Source organism: Leuciscus leuciscus (genome assembly GCF_965113295.1).
Source record: "Leuciscus leuciscus genome assembly, chromosome: 1".
NCBI lineage: Eukaryota > Metazoa > Chordata > Actinopteri > Cypriniformes > Leuciscidae > Leuciscus > Leuciscus leuciscus.
In genome coordinates, this window is record NC_138725.1 from 66383388 (window position 1) to 66392340 (window position 8953).

An 8953-nucleotide genomic window follows, 5' to 3' on the forward strand; every position below is an offset into this window, starting at 1 on the left:
AACGTGAAATGCCACAAAAAGCGGTTTGTGAATAGGTCTTAGTGAGTTAGGAGTCCTCTCGACTTCTTTTAAGCTGTCCCAGGCTTAGGTGCTACTTTTAGGGCTAAAATGCTTCGTGAATTACTCTTAGTCAAAAAAATTAGGAGTCCTAAAGTTACGAGTGACACGCCCATTATTTTTAGGAGTTGCTCCTAAATTCGCCAGTTAGGAGCTACTTTTAGCCTTAAAATTCTTTGTGAATACGGCCCCAGGATAAAAGGTTTAGGATGGGGTATGTTCGGGGTTCATTCTGACGCCGGTGAACCCAAGGTGCTTCGTGTACCTTGTCACTACTATGCTGTAATAAACTTCATTTTTTGAGATCTTCGACGTCCACTTCATTTTTTCTTACATTGGCGAGCCAGACCCAGTCGACGGATTTCCAACAAAAAAGGGAAAAGGTAAGAAAAAGCTGTTTTCTTTCATTTATGCTGTTTTTGTCAAGGAATTCCTCGGTTTAAAAACAAATCTAGAAAAGAAAAATTAAGGACAGAAGAGATCGAATTTGGTTTCTATTCAGTATTAGCAGGAGGAGTTTTAAGCCTATTCCGTACAATTTTGTTTAAGATTCTAACGTAACTGAATAAGCCCGAAGCAGTGTGGTAGCAGACTTGTATTGGAATTGTTGTTTCTAAAGTAATTGAAACAAAGTGCTTAAGTGTAAAGTTTCTAAAGTAACTGAAATTTGGTGTTGGTCTGTTATAATTCTGTTAAGATTCTAAAGTAATTGAATAAACCCGAAGTAGTGTGGTGGCAGAGTTATTTCAGATTGGTTGTTTCTAAAGTAACTGAAACAAATGTGTATGTTTCTAACGTACTTGAAACCGATTGTGAAGTTGTAATAATTCTGAGGAAATTCTAAAGTAATTGAATAGACCCGACGCAGTGTGGTCACAGAATTATTTCACAACTATTGTGTGTTATAGCATAGGCTAGACTAGTGAGTCTGATGTGCCGTGACTTTGTGAAGTTTAAAACAAAAGAACCCGAAGCAGTGTGGCTTTGCCCGACGTACTGTGGCATTGTTTTAAAATTCATAAATATAGTTTGAACCCGAAGTACTGATAAGCAAGCTGTTTTAAGAAAATAACATAAAAACCCGACGTAGTGTGGTTGTGTCCGACGTACTGTGACAGTGTTCATTTTTTTTATATTGTTTAAGCCTGACGTACTGTGGCCAAGTTGTTTTAAGAATATAACATGAAACCAGACATAGTGTGGTTTTGTCCGACGTACTGTGACAGTGTTGCATTTCTTAACTGTTTTGCGTAACGAAATTTAAGGACCAATGGATTGTGGCTGTGGTTAAGTTTAGAAGCCTCAGGTAGTGTGGCTATTTTTATCATTTGTGTCCGAAGTACTGGAGCTGTGAATAATTAGACTAACAGATATCTTATAACATGTAGTCATTTAAATCAGATTTTGTGAATAACTATTAGATCACGAGATATTTTAAAGCTTGATAAGACTTTTGAAAATGGAAGAAATTATTGTTAAATGCATCGCTAAACACGGTTCTCAGGGAATGTTTGACGGAATAGAGAATATTGTTGATAAACCGTACAAGTGGGCTATCTCTAAGTTTTAAAAATTATCCCAAAATGCCTAAGAACAAAAATGGGAAAATTGCTAATGCGCTTCAAGCACTTTTTGCTTCATACAAAGTAACTAGGAGGAGAGTAGATGAGTTAGAGGCTGAAAATGAGCGACTCAGTGTTGGGGTAATTTCTGCAAAAAATTACCTGGCTAGTGAAACGATATGGAAAGAAGAAAAGATCAAGATGCAGAATGAGATTTCACTTCTTAGAACTAACAATAGTATGCTTAAATCATCTGTGGAAACATTGTCTAAAAATTTGGAGGAAGCGAAGGTGACTTGTCAGTTTATGATAAAGAATGGCTCAACAGAGAAAAACCCTGGTAAGACATTGTTAGGTGTCACGTTGTGTAACCCAGTTCCAGAGATGCCAGATTTGCAGGAAGACAGTGCTGTGGGTTGGGAAAAAGATTATCAGTCATTCAGTAGCCAATACTCTGACTGTAGAGTTAGATTTCCGATGGCACCAGTTCATTCTACTACGACTACGCCTGCTGGAGAAGGAAGGGAGGAACCAATGACCACTACCATAGTCCGAGGATTTAATCCAACTGAACTAGATGCTGTGATCAAGAATATTGGGAAATTTGATCCTGCCAAACAAGATCCATTAGATTTTCTAAAAAACTTGGAGGAATATACTGAAGTTTACAATTTTACTGATGGTGATGCATGCGTTTTGTTAAGAATGTGCTTGCCTGAGACTTTGTCTGGAGCCTTAACTAAGAAAGTAAAGGACAGAAATGCTAATAAGTCAGAGAGGAAAAAGGCACTGCTTGAAGTCTTAGGTGTGATGTCAGTTAATTGGGATAAAATATCTGAGATGCACATGAGGAAAGGGGAGCATCCAGCAGCATTTTCAGAACGATTATTGGAGATGTTTAAAACTTTCAGTGGCAATCCGGACATTACTAAGAATGATGTCACTTTCAAGTCTGCCTTGATTAACAAATGTGACAAACTTACCCGGTCTGCTGTGACAATGCATGTGACACCACTATCTGAATATAATGACATTATTGCTAAAATGACACAGTTTTACAACAATAATGTTCATGCAAATAGTCAAATGAAAGCTGCCAAATCTAGACATCCAGTTGCTGCCTTTGGCGAGAGAGAATGTTCTATTACATTGCCTAATGGTTTCTATCAGGGACCAAGGAGATTTGCAAGAATAAATTCAGAAGGTGTTATTCTTTGCTATGCATGTGGAAAAGCTGGTCACATTGCTAGACATTGTCAAGACAGTGAGAGACCTCTTCAAAACTTTGTCTGTCATGCATGTGGAAAGGATGGTCACATTGCAAGGCACCGTTTAGAGATAAGAAAGGAAGATAAGGAGGTTGTTTGTTTTGATTGTGGAATGATGGGGCACAAGGCAAGACAGTGCCAATTTTCACACAAAAGAAAGATGGACTATCGTTGTTTGCTTAAGAAAATAGGCAATTTAGAAACCCAGTTGGCACTGTTGAAAGGAAATAAAGAAGTCATTCACACCTTGTCAAATATATCACTGCACCAGCAACATGACTGTAGCTCAGTCACAAGCAAATGCTGATGCAAATTAGAATAAGTTTTTGATAGTAACACATTGTAGAGAAAGGTTTACTATCAAAAGGGGGGTGATTCTTTATGATTCTTTGATTCTTTATGATTTTTGATTCATTATGATTTTTTTTTTTAGCATTGATATGTAGTTATAATTTTTTATAAATGTTTAAATAACATCAATTGTAAAGTGAAATTTTATGACATTAATGATGTTTGATGTTTATTTGATTAAACCTTTCACTTTAATGTTTTGAATGTGAAAAGATGATTGTGGGGAAAAGGGGGGGGCAACTTCTTTTTTGATTATCATTTCAGATATAAGCATAAAGATGTTTGCCTGAAAGGAGTTACCTCATGTAGAAACATGACATGGTCGTTTGAAGGAAGAGAAGGAAGTACTGTAGAACCAGTGGAGCCAGGGGATTTTCTCATGAAAAATTACAGAATACAGAGATTTCCAGACCTGCAAAATCATGAACTGCAGGCCTAAAAGACCTAAAAACCCTGAAACCCACCAGGGGATGGATGGAACTGATGAAGAGGCACAGACTCGAACAACACCAGTGACTGCTTCTTCTAGAAGGACTTATGGTCCAAGTGGAAAAGAATTGACAATGAGAAGAGAAAGAAAAGGAGATTTCAGAAACAAACCATTTCTGAGACTATGGACAACAGTCTTTCCACAGAGGGAAAACAAGTGGATAAAGGATGTCCACACGGAGAAAATGGACACAAACACACACGTGCACAGTACACACACGCACATTTTATTGTCTATTGATTGTTGATAGTTTGAGTTATCAAAACTAAACAATATGCTAATATCACTGAGGCAAAGGAAAGATTGAGACATTGTGAGAGCCCAACAAGGCCTTGAAGAAAGAAAACAAATGCTTGATGGACACTTTGAGATATGCCCTATTCTGGTTTAATTTGGAATGTCACATTTAAAACGGCTGTATGTATCTTTCTTATTATTTGCCAATGCATAATGTTATTTGTTCCATGTTGAGACGTAAGATTGAAGATAATTCTATGATCAATATTGAATGTTCCAATTGGATATGATGGTTTTTGATTACCTCTTAAAACATTTTTTTCTTTCTTAACACAAAATATGATAATTCTGCTCAAGTGAAGCCATAACTCAGTGTGCAGGAGGTGTTTGACCCTATGACGGGTAAGATTCTCTGATGGCCATAGATGGGAACGACCTAAGCCATGGGCTATACCGCCACTGGGGCACCTGCCCACCAGGTTTCGGGAGGTGTTATCTATGAAAAGGGAGTGGTTGTGATGCTACTTTGGGCCTAGAGCATCAAAGGGGGGTCTATAAGAAATTATGGTCTGTTCCCAACAACTTCCACTCCAATATATATATATATATATATATATATATATCAAAATGTTCCTTCACTTAAAAGAGCTTAATTATCATATAGAGACAATTACATCCAATCTCAGTAATATGTAAATAGTAGGCCTATCACAGAGGGCAACCGACAACCATCTTGATTACAGGGACTTCAAATAGTTTGTCACCTTAAACATTTGACCGTTCTGTTTTAACAGAAGATCCACTTCAGATAGATTTTATCACCTAAACCTTTTGCTGTTCTGATTTCATTTACTTTAAGAGTGTTGACCATTTGGGTTGATCACATCCTGAACAAATGGTAGTCAATTGTAGAATGGGAATGGGTGTGGGACACAGAGAATCTTCTCAGACAATACTTCATTAACATACAGACCACAGCTGTTACAACAAGAGCAACTTCATTTACATTAAGAGTTGTAAACTGTAACAGGATAAAAGGTTTGAGATTTGGATGTTCGGGGTTCATTCTGACGCCGGTGAACCCAAGGTGCTTCGTGTACCTTTCCACTACTATGCTGTAATAAACTTCATTTTTTGAGATCTTCGACGTCCACTTCATTTTTTCTTACACAGTGTTATTAAATGTTTAATGGATGATAAAATAAAAATTGATGACAGGAAAAATAAAAAAAATCAAGATATCAAAGAACAAAGAATATTCCCCAAAATTGGCTTTGTCGGCTATTTGGCCATCTTCCGGACTGTAAGCGTTGTGATCCGAGTGGGGAAACACAGCCCATATTGTCAAAAGTTTGATTGATTGACTTTGTCTTTTCATTCGTTACAAGAAAAATAGGAAAATAATAAAATGTGTGTGTGTGTGTGTGTGTGTGTGTGTGTAGCACGGCGTAGCACGGCGTGTGGGAGAGCGGCTTTGTGTGTGTGTGTGTGTGTGTGTCAGAGCAGCACGGCGTGTGGGAGAGCGGCTTTGCGGGTGAGAGTGGCTTTGTGTGTGTGTGTGTGTGTGTGTGTGTGTGTGTGTGTGTGTGTGTGTGTGTGTGTGTGTGTGTGTGTGTGTGTGTGTGTGTGGCTCTGAGTGCGACTGTATGTGTGAGGCTGTGTGACTGTGTATGAAATCCCGGGTGTATGAGTGTACGTTATAGCAGATTGAAAGCGTTTGTATTGAGAAAATGAAATAAGGAGGGAGAGAAGTGACAGAGATAGACTTTTTTGACCTTTTGACACCTGAAGAAAAGTACACATGTTGTCTAAAGTGGGAGATAATTATGAGGCAGAGGAGACTATTGCAGAAAGAAAGAAAAGATGAGAATGATTTTCAAGAGGCATTAAAACTAACCAAAGGTATTAAGAATAACTTCTGGTTAGAAAAAGAGTTCACAGATAATGAAGGACAGAGACAGGAGTTAACAGACCAAGGGAAGAATGAGCTTTTGAAAAAATTGACAGGGATAACAAATTTGAACCAGGTTGAACGAAAGTGGCCCTGGGTGGATTGGCGTGATGTGATAAAAAAAAAAAAAAACAGGTAACTCTTGAAGCCCTGAGACCACATTTGAACAAATTTAATCTTCCAAAAACAGTTCTTTTGAACCCACAGCTCACAGCCATCGAAATAAAGATAGATCCAATATGGATTCCATATGTGAAAAGGAAGGAAAGGAGGAATTTGCCTAGAGAATTGAAAGTGGCAACCATTCTGAGAAATGTATACATAAAGGTGGGTTTGTGCATTAGGTCAGTGAAATGGGAGAGTGACACAATCTTTGAAGTCAGACAGGGAGGAGAAATCAGACCAGCACAGGTAGATAATTGGACACTGGAAAAAATGGTGGTAGTGGTAGTTTTGAGGAGCAACCCCAAACATACCAGTCATATGTTGGTAGAAATTCATGAAAAAGACAGAAGTGCAGTCAGTTGTCAAAAAGAGCAGTCAGTAACAACTGAGAATGTTGCAACGATGGACAAATAGGAGGGGCAGGAGAGGAAACGGGGAGACAAATCTTAAACAAAAATTAATTAGAAATAATTCGGCTTTGCCTCTTCATTGTTACAAGAAAAATAAAGTAAAAGTGTGTGTGTGTGCGCGTAAGTAAATGGTGACTGTGATATGAGAAAGAGAGGCAGAAAGGAGGGGCTGTATGGGAAGCCAAACAAACCAAAAGAGCACGCCAACCTTCTGGTAATTATATCGGACAGTTTACATGTTCAGGTAATGTATTTTATTATTGTAGTAAGTTTTGCATTCAGCCATCATTTGTAGACTTTAAGCTTTTTATTTAGATTAATTGGAAAAAGTGTCCCTCCCAATCAACCTGAATACACACACACACTAATATATATATATATATATATATATATATGTGACCTTTGGTTTTTTTCCTCTCTCTGACCCGGTTTGTCTCACCCCTCATCAGCACACACACTCACTCAGAATAGATGAAATCAGGATTCTTTATTTTCCTGCATACTGCATACAGAGCAGTCAAAGAGAAAAGACAGGCAATCGTTATGCAGTTCAAGCTCCACCTACAGCAGTTTTCTCTAGCTCTGCTGCACTTAATATCACAGTAAACATTACTCAATATTTGAAATGTCAATATTTCTTAACACAGAGAATACAACTAAGTTAACCGAGTACATTTTTAAACACTATGATAAACATTTACCTGCATACAGAGCAGTCAAAGAGAAAAGACAGGCAATCGTTATGCAGTTCAAGCTCCACCTAATCAAAATACGTTTCACCTCATTAGAAAGCACATGGAGAATGACGCAGATAGAAAGATCGTATAATGCATACAAACAGACATGAGCTCTTCTGCAGATTACTCGAACACAAGTGTCCTATAGCGCCACCGGTGCAGCCAATAGGAACGCTATCCCATTATTGCAGGATTTACTTAAAGGGACCTCCACTTACAATATTTATCTCGTTACATACAAACCTGTTGACACCCCCCTTAAATCCTGCCTAATGGGGACACCCAATAATAAGAAAAACCAACAGCAAATAAAGGGAAGGAGAAAAAAAACGGGGTATTGAACTCCCACTTCATGTTTTCAATCAATAAAGAAGAGAATAAAAGGTACATGGAGTATGATTAACTGTCAATCAATTGATTCTCCCATAAGGAGTACATAAAGACAAGGAAGGCGCCTACTCCCAATCTTACAGTAGACTAAAGAGATGCCTGTTACACCTCAAAGGTTCATTATATTCGAACTCCCAATTTGATTTCAAATCTCTGTATCACTATGTTTCCTTTGTGTTCTCAACTATGTATGAAATCAAATGTCACTGTTTATGTGAAAATACTTTTAATGAAATAAACAAAAGAACTCACTGTAGAGTCTGAACTGTGTATGAATTGATTGTTCATTTCATGAATCAGTCTTTTAGGAGGCTTAATGACTCTGCCAAGTCTTGTTTGAGTTACTGAAGCATCAACATGTCTTGGCTGTGTGCACACCACAGGTTCCTTAGCGACCCCATGCTTAAACTGTCCTCCTTGAGTCGAATCAGAGTCTTGACCATTCACTTCAGGTAAATTGACATCACTTGTTACATTTTCATCACTTCTGTCGACATCACGTTGCACTTTGGAATCACTTCTCTCATTCAGGTTCCCAGCGTCAACACTCACAGAGTCCAGGATCTCTGACACACAATCTGATACATCAATCTGACATCTAAATTGCTCGAGCTCGATTGCTCGATTGCTCCTGTCTGCCTCGCTGCCTGTTGTGAGTTTGTCTGCTTCGGTGCTGTAAGCTCCGTATTAGCCTCGTATTAGCCTCGTATAGCCTCGTATTTCCTTGTTTTGAACCATCATTTACTACAATTTCTAGTTGTTTATACTACTACTAAATACAGCTTACCCAACATCGCTGGCTTCCGTTACAACACGCTAGTAATTCACTAGCCTGTTATCACGCCACCCGTGCGCTCTGCTATTTTTATTTATCTATTTTCTCTCGCGCCTTTGAGTTCATAAAAGCTCAGGTGAGTAAGAAACACTCAACAAACACGGTGAGTAATGTCTTGTCCTGTTATTATCATGCGTTGCGTCTGAATGCGTTGTTGTTTTTTTGAGCTCTATCGATTTGATTTATAATTCTTGATTTTTCTCTTTAAACTCGCTTACAACGAAGATTTTCTACTTTTCCTCACTGAAGAAGCACTGCTCAAACCTCATAGTTACAACGCGGACTGTTGAGCAGACGCGTCTCAAGCCTATTAGTGATCCAACGCTGCATACTCTTAAAGGTTACGTCCGTGGATCACGGCTGAACGCGTCTTCTCCACACTCACTTACAAACAAACAAACTTATAATATAAATTAGTATTAATATTGATAGCATCACTGGTAGCTTCGTTGCTAACTCACTGTCCATCTGTTAAAATGGCGAATATATCAGATGTAAGT